Source organism: Xenopus tropicalis, chromosome 6 (assembly GCF_000004195.4).
Source record: "Xenopus tropicalis strain Nigerian chromosome 6, UCB_Xtro_10.0, whole genome shotgun sequence".
In the NCBI taxonomy this organism is placed as follows: domain Eukaryota; kingdom Metazoa; phylum Chordata; class Amphibia; order Anura; family Pipidae; genus Xenopus; species Xenopus tropicalis.
The window spans coordinates 82,321,588-82,336,292 of NC_030682.2; the positions used below are offsets into that span (position 1 = coordinate 82,321,588).

At 34.8% G+C, this 14,705-nt stretch overlaps 1 protein-coding gene across 1 annotated transcript in view; it reads right to left on the minus strand.

Annotated features, from left to right (window-relative positions):
- The window catches only part of cdh10 (cadherin 10, type 2 (T2-cadherin)), a 177,402-nt gene extending 164,267 nt beyond the window's left edge, over positions 1 to 13,135 (minus strand). Inside the window, exon 1 of the mRNA XM_002935584.5 lies at positions 12,830 to 13,135. The gene's annotated coding sequence lies outside the window, so the exon portion shown is untranslated. The remainder of the gene's footprint in view (positions 1 to 12,829) is intronic.
- Positions 13,136 to 14,705: the final 1,570 nt, after the last annotated feature.

Consider the following 14,705-nt stretch of genomic DNA (forward strand, 5'->3'; position numbering starts at 1 on the left):
ATATATATATATATATACAGGTATCGGACACCTTATCCGGAAACACGTTATCCAGAAAGCTCCAAATTACGGAATGGCCATCTCCCATAGACTCCATTTTAATCAAATAATTCAGAATTTTAAAACTGATTTCCTTTTTCTATGTAGAAATAAAACAGAACCTTGTAATTGATTCCAAGTAAGATATACTTAATCCTTATTGGATGCAAAACAATCCTATTGGGTTTAATTAATGTTTTATTGATTTTTTAGTAGACTTAAGGTATTGAGATCCAAATTACGGAAAGACCCCTTATCCGGAATACCCTTGGTCCCGAGCATTCTGGATAATGGGTCCCATACCTGTATATATATATAAAACCAAACGAATTAATGGAAACACACTTTTACACATGCACTGTAAAGTCCTGAGAGCATTTTTTCCTTTACATTATGTACAATTATGTATTTTTGGAACTTGCTTTTCCATAATTCCATAATTCTTAATGGAAATAATATAATATAATGCTAACTTTGAGGCTTCAATGAAAGAATGCATTTCTTTAAAAGCAACATTTTCATCATTTTTATAGGATCTTGTATTATTCCATTATCCTGCATTTCCTCTACTATCATCATCCCACAGGTAAAACGTTACATTTATGGGCCATAATGCAGTCTATTAAAAAAAAAAATCTCTTTACTCGTATGATTTTTTTTTCTATTTAATAAGCATGACTGATAACAAAGGGTATCACCAACAAAGGTACTAAGCAAACTCTTAAACCCATGGGGAACACAAAATTATTTGTAATAAAATACCTTCTATTTAAAGGTGTTCTTACACACAATGTTGCAACTTGTTAGTAGTGGAGGAGAAGCCCCCCTAAACCCCTTGATATGGTAAAAAATCCAAAATCCAAAATCCAAAAATAAATAATAAATACCACTGAAATTCAAGTTGCATTTGAAATGTTTTTGGGGTTTGTTTGTTTTTTTTCATTTATTTGGCCACAGAGTATGAAAACAGAAAAAAATATGCACTGTGTAAACATTATTGCATTCATTATGGAATGGAGAGAAGGGATGAAGATTAAAATGTGTTAGAAGGAGATTACGCTAGTAATTGTAAATTTCTTTTATATATTTTCTATTCACTACTCCAAATTTGTATTTCCTGTTAGTATCCTGCATTCAACAATGTTCTTTGGGCACTATAAATTATAGTTATACAGTAGCCAAGCTGGTCCAGTTTTTAATGCAATGTTTTGATTGTGGCCTTGCTCCTAGGATATATTAATACCTGTTAGCATCCCAAAATATAGTCAGTGTAAGAAGTGATAAATACAATGGATTACAATTTCAACTTTCTAACGGATAAGGTATCATATCTAACAAACTACCTAGATTATATAGTTGGAATCAGGATACCACTGAAATTCAAGTTAAAACTACTTCTAACTAAATATACCATAATTAAATTGTCACATCATTTTCTAATTTGGTTCATTAAATTTCCAGTTATAACACAGCACAGTAAAAATAATGTATCTTATTTGTTTATTTTGTATTTCATGTAATACTTTTACAGTGTTACATGAAAAGTCATGCTGCCATGCAATCATGGATGATTCCATGAATATTTGTGCAAAATATATATTGGTCGCAAAACATTTTATTTAAGAAATGTTTCACATGCAGAAAAAAAACCTTCACAATGAAATGGCTTAAACAATGAAGTTTAAATACTGTTGAAAGACATGAAAGATTATTTATTTTTTAAAATAAAATTGTGAATTTAATTACTGTAATTATATGATTATATTCCATTGTATGATATTAAGTTGGTAAACATTTAATTAAAAAATAAATTTAGTTCAATACCTCACTATCCATATACAATATTTTTACATTGGCTGATTTTTGTCATCGATATGTACTGGTTTACCAAAGTGGCTTAACAAAGAGTATAGAGTTTTGAGGAGGGACTTTTTTGGGGATTATTTACCAAATCTGTCCCAGCACAATAACCCATAGCAGCCAACTGATCTGTCTACTGCAGGTAGAATAATTAAATCAAATCACTAATTGGTTCCTATGGGATACTGCACCAGGGCAGATGTGCCAGTTTCCGTTATTGAGCCCCCAGTATATAAATAATGAATATTAATATTTTGGTTCTTTGGGGATATAGTGAAGACAATAAATATTGCCTTTAGCGTAAACACCTCCAACCAGCATAAGTTTCAGTTTTTTAGTTCCACCATGTAACACAGTTATATATAATACAAGAGACATTTACAAATGAATCCCACATATGCAAAATAACAAAGAAAAACAAACACAAGATGTAAACAGCAAAAGGATAAGGCTGTAAGTTCAGATTTTGTAAAACCTTACCCATTCGGACTACATAACAGTGTTTGTTACATAACACTCAACTCACAATAAAGATCTCAGGTTGCAAAAACAATAAAGCACCAGTAACTAGAGATGAGCTAACTCCTTGTGGTTATATCAACAAAGTGTAACCTGATCAATGGAAAACTGTTTTGCCACAAAAAAAATTGCGTGCATCAAACAAAATTTGTTACACCTCAAAAAAATGATGCGCACATAAAAAAAATTTGTAAAATGCATTAAAAAATTGTTACGTGCATCATTTTTCTTCATTATCTTTCCTACACCTGTGTTTTGTATGCAGCCAGAGGAATGTGGATTGGCTTGTAGCTCCAATTACAGGCACAGTGTTGGCCTGCATGGGCTACACTGTGTGAATATTTGAGTAAATATGTATATGTTTGCATGACAGTGCATGACAGTAGATCTGCTTTCGTCTTCCTACTTACAAAATGCAGGTCAAGCAAAGTGGATGATTTCCTGCGTGTGCCCTTAGCCTTAATGCTCTAGCATTTCTTTCTTTCTTTCTTTCTTTCTTTCTTTCTTTCTTTCTTTCTTTCTTTCTTTCTTTCTTTCTTTCTTTCTTTCTTTCTTTCTTTCTTGCCTCTGTCTACAGTATCTGAATTGTCTTCACAGTTTCAAGCTCCTGTGAAAATAACTTAGGTAATTTAAGGACATAAGGAAACTTTCTACAGTGTACAATCCCGTTACTTCAGCTAATCAATCACCCACAGCTGCAAAATTCTATTAGACGTGAGAGATTGGAATTTTCCTTTTGGCTCTGACTGGGGATGAGCAGATCGCTCACAACACTTATTTGGCTCATTATTTGAAGACACTGATTCCATAATTGTATAGGTTATCTGTATCAAGCTTCAAAAACTAAGGTGAGTCTGCTGATTACCCGTGACTCCATCATTATAGTTACATAGCTACCAAGTTAATTTGGGTAGAAAAATTGAACTGTCCATCAAGTGCATCCCTTCCATGTATTCACCAGAATTACTGAACCACATTAGGAAATCAAAACAATTAAAGAAAATTTAACATATACATGTGTATACACACATACACACATAAAAAAACAACACAAGTACAAACATACAGATAGTCCTGGATATTTTGCCTGTCCAAGAAGACATACAAGCATATCTTATAAGTCAAGGCAATCTGCTATCCCTGCCATATGTGTTGCTTCAGGTGAAAATTCCTTTTCTTCCTTTTAACTAAAAGATCCCCCACTACTTTCCTCTCTGTCTATAATATTCTCTGACATATCATATCCTTTTATTGGCTCATTATTTTAGTGATGGGCATAATTTTTTGGTGGACATTGATCCATGCCGAATTTCTGCTTTTCGCCATTTGAAGATTTTTTTGATGCTTACGACTATTTTTTGAGATGCGCAACATTTTTGCTGTTTTGCGAATTTGTTCTTTTGAAAGATTCTCGAAATTGTCTGCAAATCGCAGCAGGACAGATTCGCTCATCACTAATTAATATCCTTCAAATAGGCCGGGATAGGTATAATCAAGGTGAGGTCTTACCACCTTCAGTATGTAGTGCAGTTATGGGCATCAGACCTGATGGTCTTGCTCACACATTATCTATGGTTGTATGACTGGATTCTCATGATTAATTCAGTCTTTAAGTTCCAGTCCCCAAAACATAAATATGGTGACAATAAATTATTTTTGAATGTTGTATGACTTAGAGCAAGCTTAGTGACTGTTTCTGTGCAAAGTGATACATTACAGCATACTTTATTGCTGATGATAGATTGGTTCATTGTTAAAATAAAATGTATTTTACTAGCACATATGTCATATATTAATTTGGCTGTGCATAAAAAGGTGAATATTTTAAGCAAACATAAAATACACTATTTATTCTATGATGCAAATGCTATGTATTTAATTTATGTTGTGTGCTTAATATAAGAAGGGTACTTCTGCAAATTATTCCTACAAGCTATAACTGGTCTTGAATATGTGACAGAGATTTAATTTCAGATATAAAGGTAAAAAAAACTTGTAGATATGATGTATTTTGTCAATATAATACACTATATCATTTATTCTATGGTGTAAATTCTGTGTGTTTAATGTATGCTGTGTGCTTATATAAGAAGGGTACTTCTGCAAATAATTACTACAAGCTATAACTGGTCTTAAATATGTAACAGAGGTTTAATTTCAGATATAAAGGTAAAAAACTTGTAGATATTTTTTATGAGATGCAAAAAATTAGCATTTTCATTTCAGATCACATGCACATGCAATCTGAGCGACAACTTGTGTGACAAAATCGTATTTGTCATGCTGAGTACTAAAGTTTTGGATTCATTAAAGCTTCATTATCATGACTTTCCTTGGGCCAGGTTGGAGCTGCAGTGCCCTTGAGTCCTATGGGAAGCTTCCAAAAACATGCACAGAAGGATCAAAGCCAGAAAGGTTTTCCCGCCGTTTCCGATCATTCAGATACGAAAATTTTGTGACTTTCGGATCAGCAATATGATTTCATCGTGACATTTCCGATCATCAGAAATTATCGTATCTAATCCAAATTTTACCCATTTCGGGATTCAAACTCGTACTTTGATGAATCTGCCTTAGCTTTTCCTTCTGAATTTTTTGAAAAAAGGGAATACCTATGATTTTGCTTTAGAATTTTGTGCAAAAGAAATAATTATGTTTATAGAGTAATAAATTATGCAGACCACAACAGCTCATATGGTCATTCTTGCCTCAACCATACCTACATAGTTTTATTTTTGTGAGTTTTTTGGACCTGCTGACTAATCAAGGAGGGTTATGGAAGGTATTAAGAAAACAAGTGGCAGGCAGTAAGGGGAAAAAGGAAGCTTACACAAGGATTAAGCTTTGCATAAGCATATAGTGTTTTAAAAAATATAGCATCAACAAATCAAAGGAATGATGACACTACCACTCTGTTTCTACATACAATGAAAAAATGTAAGAATAAAATTGATTGTCCCTTTGGATATTATTATTTTAATATAAATATAATTATTTAATTTAATCTTCCCCTAACTTGTGGGCATTTAAGACAAGAAAGCACTGTCAGGCTCAGGTCGTAAAGAAAATTGCAGAAATTGGCAGAAATTAAGGACAGGGCTTCCCTGTGTGCCTGATTTCCTATCCACCACTAGGCAGAGCATAGCCAGACCCTGTAAAAAAGTGCTTTTAGAATGAACATTAAGAGAAAAGCTTTTGCTCTTGCATCCACGGCCTTGTAAATGACCCCTTTAGCATAGCAGTCATAAGTCTTTACTATAGAGTAGATTTTATTTCATTTAGAGACTCCAGCTAAGGGAAATACTAGAAGCATGTTCGCATACAATAGGTAGGTGATAACATTTAAAGCATATTATTTTGTTAGCATCTGTAAAATGTGTAAGAATTTTAAAATATAGCTCATATATTCTAGTGGTATTATATTTTGAGCCGATTATTATATGAAATATACCTTTGTTGTTTGATAGACAAGGCAATACACGGCAGGGAAATACATTTCACAAACAACAATGCTGTATTAAAAGGCCATAATCTTTTCTCTTCTACTGTCTTAATTAGTGATGAGCACATTTTTTCCAAGCATGGATTCACATCAAAATTATGCATTTCCCTGTCTTTGCTTGTGCTATTGAAAAATAAAAATATAAGTTACAAAAAAAAATTATGCATTTCGCCATTGGCAAGTTTTTTTCGAAACTGCCACAGATTGAGATTAAATTTGTGTCAAAAAAGTTTCCGTTGCATCAAACAAGTCACGGTCACATAAAAAAAAAAATCCCACATTTTGCTAATTTTTTCCCATTCGCTCATCACTAGTCTTAATGCGCTGACTTTTGATGTTTGTGTGCTTGCACTCCCTTACATTACTAGTAGATGTAACAGGCAATATGTTTAATTTTTTTTTTTGTTTTTATTTTATTTTATTATTTGTATTTATTTATTTATTTATTATGAATGGCTCAATCATCCCTTTCTACTTGATATGTACCATTTCAAACACAAACTTTAAGTTAAATAAGTTTTTATATGGAGAGCTACATTGTGCACTAATGGGCATGGTTGCTGTGATGTCATTAGTAACTTGTGGGTTCATAATATTACACTGATATATAGATACATAGATATAAAAATAAATACGCACATAATACAATTTTTATTTTTTAACTGATTTCCATAATAAAAAGACTGTAACAACAATTACCATTGTAAGGAATGGTGCAAAGTGCACAAAACAGGTAATTTATGGACTTTTCAAAATGAATAAAGGTGATTTGAAGCTGAGAATATATAGTAGATGCACACCAGTTCATACGCAATGTTCAGTCAAATCAATACAAATTGATGCCGGGTTGTCATGGATTGTAGATTTGCCTCTTAATCAATATGATTCACATTTCACAATGCTATATGTAGACTTTAAATAATTGATTCTCTTAAAGTTGTCCATCAGTTGATGGAGGAAGGGTACTGACATTAATTTGCAGGGTGGACTGCCCAATTTAATCCTGGAAAAAAATGAAATTGCCTGATGTCTAAATGTTAAGCTAAAAAAAAATGTGATTGCCCCTGTTAATCCAGTAGATTTCAGTACAATATTATGAATTGCTGCATTTTGAAAACAGCTTGTTTACCCATGACAGCATCCCTTTAAACTGAACCAGTATGAACCAGTAGTGATAGTATTCAGCACCACCCCTTTAATATCTTATTCAGTGCACATTCCCTAGCCACTAGAGGATTATTATAGAATCCATGGTAATGAACACCACTGGAGTCAATTCAATTGACTGATTGGCCTTTAATAATAACAAGGGCACATTACAGTGGTCAACAAAGCAAGCTTGAAACAAGTATCCCACTGCTGTGTGGACTACAGTAATGTGCTCTTGTTGTTAATAAAGGCTGTTTTAACTCAATTAAATTGAATTTGGTGTTGCTGAATACTATTTAGGGGCGTGTATGTCTCAGTAATTCAGTGGGGTCTATTGAATTTATTTGTTCAATACCATGGATTTTTACCAACCCCTACACACATACACAACAAATCATAAAACACTGAGGGGCTGATGGGCCCCTGAGTGTATGTAAAACCTTAGTGGACCTTATCAAAACAAGGTTGCAGCAATTCCAGTTTTTCAGATTTTGCCTAAGGATTCAAGTACCTCACCCCATTTTCCAATATATGCTTAAAAGAAGAAAAGTGAACTGTAGTACTAAAACATCTGGCCTTTGTTGTGAAACCACCACTTTCCTCCCATTGAACCAGTGCCACCACCTATTTAATGCACGACGACCTACCAATGAGACAGAGACAGAGGACCTACCAGAGACAGCTCTGTGTCTGCTTAGCTCTCTGTCACTTGCTCACTTGAGGCACTAAACATATTATTGTAGTATGCAGCATCTAAAAAGTACTATGTCTTCTATACTATAAATATATAATGATCAAATTGAGGAATATTGGCCTAGAACATAATATTTGTAATTGAATAGAGAACTGGCTGAAGGATAGATTACAAAGCATGGTGGTTAATTGGACATTTTCTAATTGGACCAGTGTTGTTAGTGGAGTACCGCAGGGGTCAGTCCTTGGTCCTTTGCTTTTTAACTTGTTTATTAATGACCTGGAGGTGGGCATAGAGAGTACTGTTTCTATTTTTGCTGCATGTTCCATGCAGGATGCTGCCACTTTGCAGAGCGATTTGACAAAATTGGAAAACTGGGCAGCAAACTGGAAAATGAGGTTCAATGTGGACTAGTGCAAAGTTATGCACTTTGGTAGAAATAATATAAACGCAAACTATCTACTGAATGGTAGTTTGTTGGGGGTATCCTTAATGGAGAAGTATCTAGGTATAAGTTGTCTAATTCCAGGCAGTGTCATTCTGTGGCTGCTAAAGCAAATAAAGTGCTGTCTTGTATAAAAAAGGGCATAGACTCAAGGGATGAAAACATAATTTTGCCCCTTTATAGGTCCCTGGTAAGGCCTCACATTGAGTATGCAGTGCAGTTTTGGGCTCCAGTCCTTAAGAAGGATATTAATGAGCTGGAGAAAGTGCAGAGACATGCAACTAAACTGGTAAAGGGGATGGAAGATTTAAGCTATGAAGTTAGACTGTCGAGGTTGGGGTTGTTTTCTCTGAAAAAGAGGCGCTTGCGAGGGGACATGATTACTCTGTACATGATTATAGGCAGATAGGGGGTGTTCTTGTTTCCCATAAAAACGATCAACGCACAAGAGGCCACCCCTTTAGATTAGAGGAACGGAGTTTCCATTTGGTGGTTTTTTAAGGTGAGGGCAGAGAAGTTGTGGAATGCGCTTCCTGGTAATGGCAGATTCTGTTAATGCCTTTAAGAGGGGCCTGGATGAGTTCTTGAACAAGTATAATATCCAAGGATATTGTGATACTAATATCTACAGTTAGTATTAGTAGTTGTATATATAGTTTATGTATGTGAGTATAGATTGGTAAGTATAGGTTGTATGTGCTGGGTTTACTTGAAAGGGTTGAACTTGATGGACTCTGGTCTTTTTTCAACCCTATGTAACTGTTACTATATATACTGATCAGGGCCAGAACTAGGGGTAGGCAGAAGAGGCAGCTGCCTAGGGTGCAAAGATTGGGGGGCACCAGGCAGCCTCTCCTGCCTACCCCTAATTCGCTCTCTTTAGTCATTTCCCCCGCCACTTGTCCTTATGCGGTGGGGGCAATGATCCATCGAATCGCAACGCAAACCCCGCCCCCCCCCACGCGTTCAACTGTGCATGCGCGCCAAAGGGGGGGGGGGGCGAATGAGGAAGGTGCAGGGGTGAGGTGGCCGACCGGGTTGCCTAGAGTGCCCTGTCGGCTTGACCCACCCCTAATACTGATATTTGATTAGAGTGTTGTATCTGGTATTGGCCTAGAGATACCTTGATTGGAAAGCTAGGCTGAGTAATAAGCCTATATCTATGGATAGTTGAGATCCTGTTAACTGAACTGAATAACATCACATAAACTGTAATTAGTTATTTCCTGCTTCCTATTTTTCTCTACAAATTGGGTATCTTCCTGTTTAGATATTTAGCATTGCAAAACAAGTGTCCCTGCTGATACCATTGTTACAACAATTATGCCACACAATTTTCCACTTTAATATACAGGATTTGGGTTAGCATGCCCTGAATTAATTATCTCTGATGTAATTCCTATTTAATGTAACAATCAAAGCAGAAAAAAATATCACATATATCTCATATATTAGCATATCTTTGAATGTTTTCCTTATAATTAATTGGCAACTAATTGTAACCTTTATGACATTATTTACATATGTATTACTGTGAACATAAAAAGTTTTTTGGTTTAAGAACATATATTCTGAAAAGATGGCATCAGAAATGGCATCAACAACCTTCAGATAAATGTATTCAATTTTAGACTGTGCCTCAAGACACCTTCAGTGGATGTTGCTTAGAGGAGAACAATAGGAAAGTTGACAATTTCCACAAGCATGGCCCCTCTACACAATGAAAAGAAATCAGGCATGTCTGATGTCTCCTCTGAGCACAGAATCATTATGATCACATTTTTGTAGAGAAGTGCTTAAATATATAAATAATAGCTTGCCCTGTTGAGCAGTGCAGCCAAGCATGTTTTACTATTTTGACCCAAGTTCATACAAATTTGACATATTCTTTTAATCTGAGGTTTGCGCTACGTAAACTATTCAGTGCTATGACAATGTCAGTAAAGAAATGAAAAATGATACTGGAATGGTGCAGTGTCTTTCCCATTTCATCTCTGGTGGTTAACATAAAAGGAAAATGGAAAGCAACACAGATACACCCAAGACAGGACACATTTTCTCTGTCTCAGTTGCTCCCTATCTTGGCATGAATTCCCAGCACGGAGAGGGCTCTCTCAGATGCAGATGCAAGTATCATTTCAAATTAACCTTTCCTTGTTTGGGAAAAAAAGAAATAAGCCCTAAATATTCATCACTAACAAATCTGTTTCAAATTCCCATTTCCTACTCTATTACTGAAAAAGCTATTTGTACAGAATGCATTCTTTGATGAAGGGCTGTAAAAGCAGCTAGCAATGGATTGAGGATTTAAACTCCCGGTGAGTATGAAAAAACAAGAAGGCAGGGGATATGAAAACACCATTTGTAGATGATTTGCACCAAATTTATATTTTGTTGAATCAAGAACTGTTTATAGACCCTGTTAAAAAAAAAAAGATCACTAATACTTGCAAAGACATAATACATTAATATGCAAATAGGAAAAGGAATCACACATAATATATCTAATTAAAATCCAGGTATTGTAATGTATGAGATAACTGTAATCAGCTAGAGGCACATCACAGCCAGACACAGCTAGATCCATAGAAAAATTAGTTATGCAGTGTCTTATGTTGCATGCAGAAAAAAATTGAAATTTTTGGCACATCATATGCATGCTGCATTTTAAGTTGGCACGTGATTTTTTTTTTTTTACACATATAAATGCAGAATATGAACTTCAGCTGTGCAAATCAAATCAATCTCTTGACATTTTCTTTTGCCACCTATTGAGCGGAACATAAAACATAGGTTATGGAAAGTGCAGAAGTATCTAAATGCTGAACCACTGGTACATTGTTATATTTTACATTCTCCCTGTTTGCTGAGTGCCTTTAGGACTAATATTGAAGAAATAGAAACTATACAATAAAACACAACTTCCAGTCTGTTATTCTTTTCTTCCATTATGAGTTCCTGCATAGACTATAAATGAGCTTTTCATTCAATTCTTTTGTTTAACACGTTGGCAAGGCAATGGAATAGTCTAATTTAGAAGGGTTCCCTTGGCACAAACAAGATTACCAGCTTATGTTCCAAAAAGTATTTATCTTACTCTGCAAGCCACACCAAATCTAGAAAGCTGCTTATGGATGTTTTACTGCATGAATGACTCTTTAATTCACATCTGAAGTTTGGTTATTAAAATATATACATTTAATTAATTGCTCGAACTGTCTAGTAGTGAGAAAAGTTAAGCTTGAAAATGAGATATGTTTGGTTTATATATCCTGTAGTGCATTTAGAACACAATGACAATCAATCTACAGTATCTATCTATCTATCTATCTATCTATCTATCTATCTATCTATCTATTATCTATCTATCTATCTATCTATCTATCTATTATCTATCTATCTATCTATCTATCAATCATCTTTTAACTGTCTGTCTCTCTCTGTGAAAAAGAGATTATAGAAGATCATAGAGGATAGATAGATAGATAGACAGATAGATATTTAGACAGATATATAGATTCCTTTCTAAAAGATACATATACATTGTGTATACATTTGTGCATGTGTGTTGTTTGAGTTTGCTAGTTTTAGCACTATGCAGCCTTTTGTGCCAGCATGTGGCATTTATTTTCTTAGCTGATGGTACAGAAATATATATCCTGACACACATTGAAAATAATAGATGTGCATTTTAGTATAATAGAGATGCTTTTACCAAAATGAAAGATGAAGATTATAGGAAGCAGCTCCATTTGTATGAAAGCAGAAAAAGGTAATGTGTCAGTTATAAGACACTCAGTGCTGTTGTCAGTGATTGCATGTGCAGGGACATTGAAAAAGCTAGAGGGTAGCTTGAAATGCCTGGTTGCACAGAGTATCACAAAACACATTATCATGTTACTAACTGTAGACCATACTTACCATCAACAGTTGCTAAAAGGGAGTAGGTATACTATTAACACTTGTAATCATACTACATCAAAACAACCTATAACATCTGTGTTATTTTGCTGTGTTTTGGTATATACAAATCAGCTCTTTTGCTATTATATATAATGCTTTCTTGGTCTCCTACTGTTACCCCCCTTGTTTCATCTTTCCTGACCCCTTTCCTTTATCCATATCCATACACCGTATTTCCCAGTGTCTGCAGTGCAATATAACTCTCAATTCCAAATACTTGCAATGGGTGATTTAACATGCCAGCTTGAAAACCTGAAACCAGACATTTAGAATATAATTTCTGCTATACAGTAGCACATTGCTGCAGTTGTCATTTTTACAGTTACACCATTATATATTCATGGATTTTTTCTGGCTTCTTTCAGTAATTATTTCTATGGTAATAAACATATGCACTAGGCATCGCCAGCTGAAAAACTCAGATCTATAGTATCCTGTACAGCACACTGGACTATGCAAAATTCCCCTTGCATTAAGTGATGCCTGGTATAATCTGCTAATTGCACCCACTCCCCAAAATATGTTCCAGTAAGCAGAAGCACTACATTAAAAGTTGCAATACTTAGACATAGATTGTGTTGATTAAAATGCACACAGCACAGCTGTCAGCTTAATATAAAGAGGAAGCATCACGATACAGATGGAAGAGATAGCTTACCTTTGATATTCCCGGTGACGAAGAGATGCTCTCCAGTTCAGCAACAAGATTAGAGCATTTGCTGCTATTGTAGTCTATATTATTCTGCTTTTATTTTCCCAGAGATGATTCGACTTGATTCCTACTCAGTCTTTTCCTCACAGTCACAGTATCACTTTTAACTCTAAGAGGCAGGAAAGCAAAGGCAAGGGGAAGCGCTGCCTCTGATTGGCTTTCATTCAGGGCTTCTGATTAATAAGGAAAAAAAATCCTTTCTCACACAACACAGCCAGCCTCTGCTGAAAGAGCTGCAGTACTTACCATGGGAAGGTTAGGGACTGAGAGGAACGCTGGCTTTTACTGGCAAATGATTTGCAAGTGAATGCAGACGGAGAGTGGAAAAGGGCTTTGTTAAAGACCACATCTGTATAATGATTTCCTTTGTTTGAAATTTAAGGTAATCAGAATTCAAACTATGTTATTTCCATATTTCTGCAGATGAAATAGAAAAGGGCTAGTGAATCTTTATTTGGCTATCTCGGTAATGATATTAATTTAACATCAATAGTACAAAAAAATCATTTTGCCATTGTTAAACTTGAATAGAAGTGCCAATTTAATGTTATTTTCCTGGCTGGCAATCTTATATAAGAATCCAGTGTATCATTTGAGGAAAGAGCATCAGTTCTGCTGCAAAATCCTCCTTCTGTTCATCTCATAAATCATCATCCTTGTCCAGGCTTATTTACCCTTGAGTGTATGCCTGCTATTCTATCCATTCCTGAATCCTGACTGATGCCACTTAGCTCATTATTTTACATCAACTAAATATTTTCAGATTATGAATTAGTAATTCAGTTATAAACAGTATTATTATTTATATGAATATACTGTTGCATAATCATTTTGCTGTATCACAAACACACAGTATAAAAAAGGTTTTTTAATGTGCAGCATAAGCATCTCATATGACTGAGGCTTCATGCATGCTTATTATCATATTATTATGAAGGCGACATACAATATGCAGTATACCAGTTAATTCTTTCTGAAATCAGCCTACAAATAATGGATTCTGTGGGATCTGCACATATTAAATATACATATACCCTAAGGGCCACGCTTAACAAAGGGTAAAGAGAACTTTGCCAGAAATTACAATAAAAGTGAATTTGTTTATATACACTTATTTTTTAAACAAAATATAACTTTTTGGCATACTTTCTTAACAATGGCTAACAAACAGAGGGAAATTATTCTTACCATAGATTTAAGGCTAACATCACATGATTTTGATAAAGGTATGGAATCCGTAATCCAAAAACTCATTATCCAAATAGCTTTGAATTACAAGAAGGTCACAGTAATGTAACTACCGGCCCGGGTGCTCCTGTACCTAGTCGGGTCCACTGGAGCAACTGAACAAAGGGCATTTCTATGCATGTGGGTGCCAACACTGAAATAATAGCTTCAGGAGAGGAGGAGGGGACACAGTGGCATTTCCTGCACCCGGCCCAGCCAGGAGGTGTCATTACATAAATGGAAGGTCATCATCTATAGACTCTATTATTAATATTGTTAATAATGTAATTCAAATTTTTTGTAATGATTTTCTTTTTTTTCCATGTAGTAATAAAACAGTACCTTGCTTTTGATCCCAACTAAAATATTGTTAATCCTTATTGGAGGTAAAACAAACCTATTGGGTTTATTTAATATTTAAATGATTTTTTAGGTGAATCAAAGTAAATTACATAAAGATCCATTATCCAGAAAACCCCAGGTCCCAAGCATTTGGAATAACAGGTCGCATATCTGTATTCTAATTTTTAAAACAATACAGCTGTTATAATATCCTCAATATATCAAAACTGAAATATCACTAAACCTGCTCATT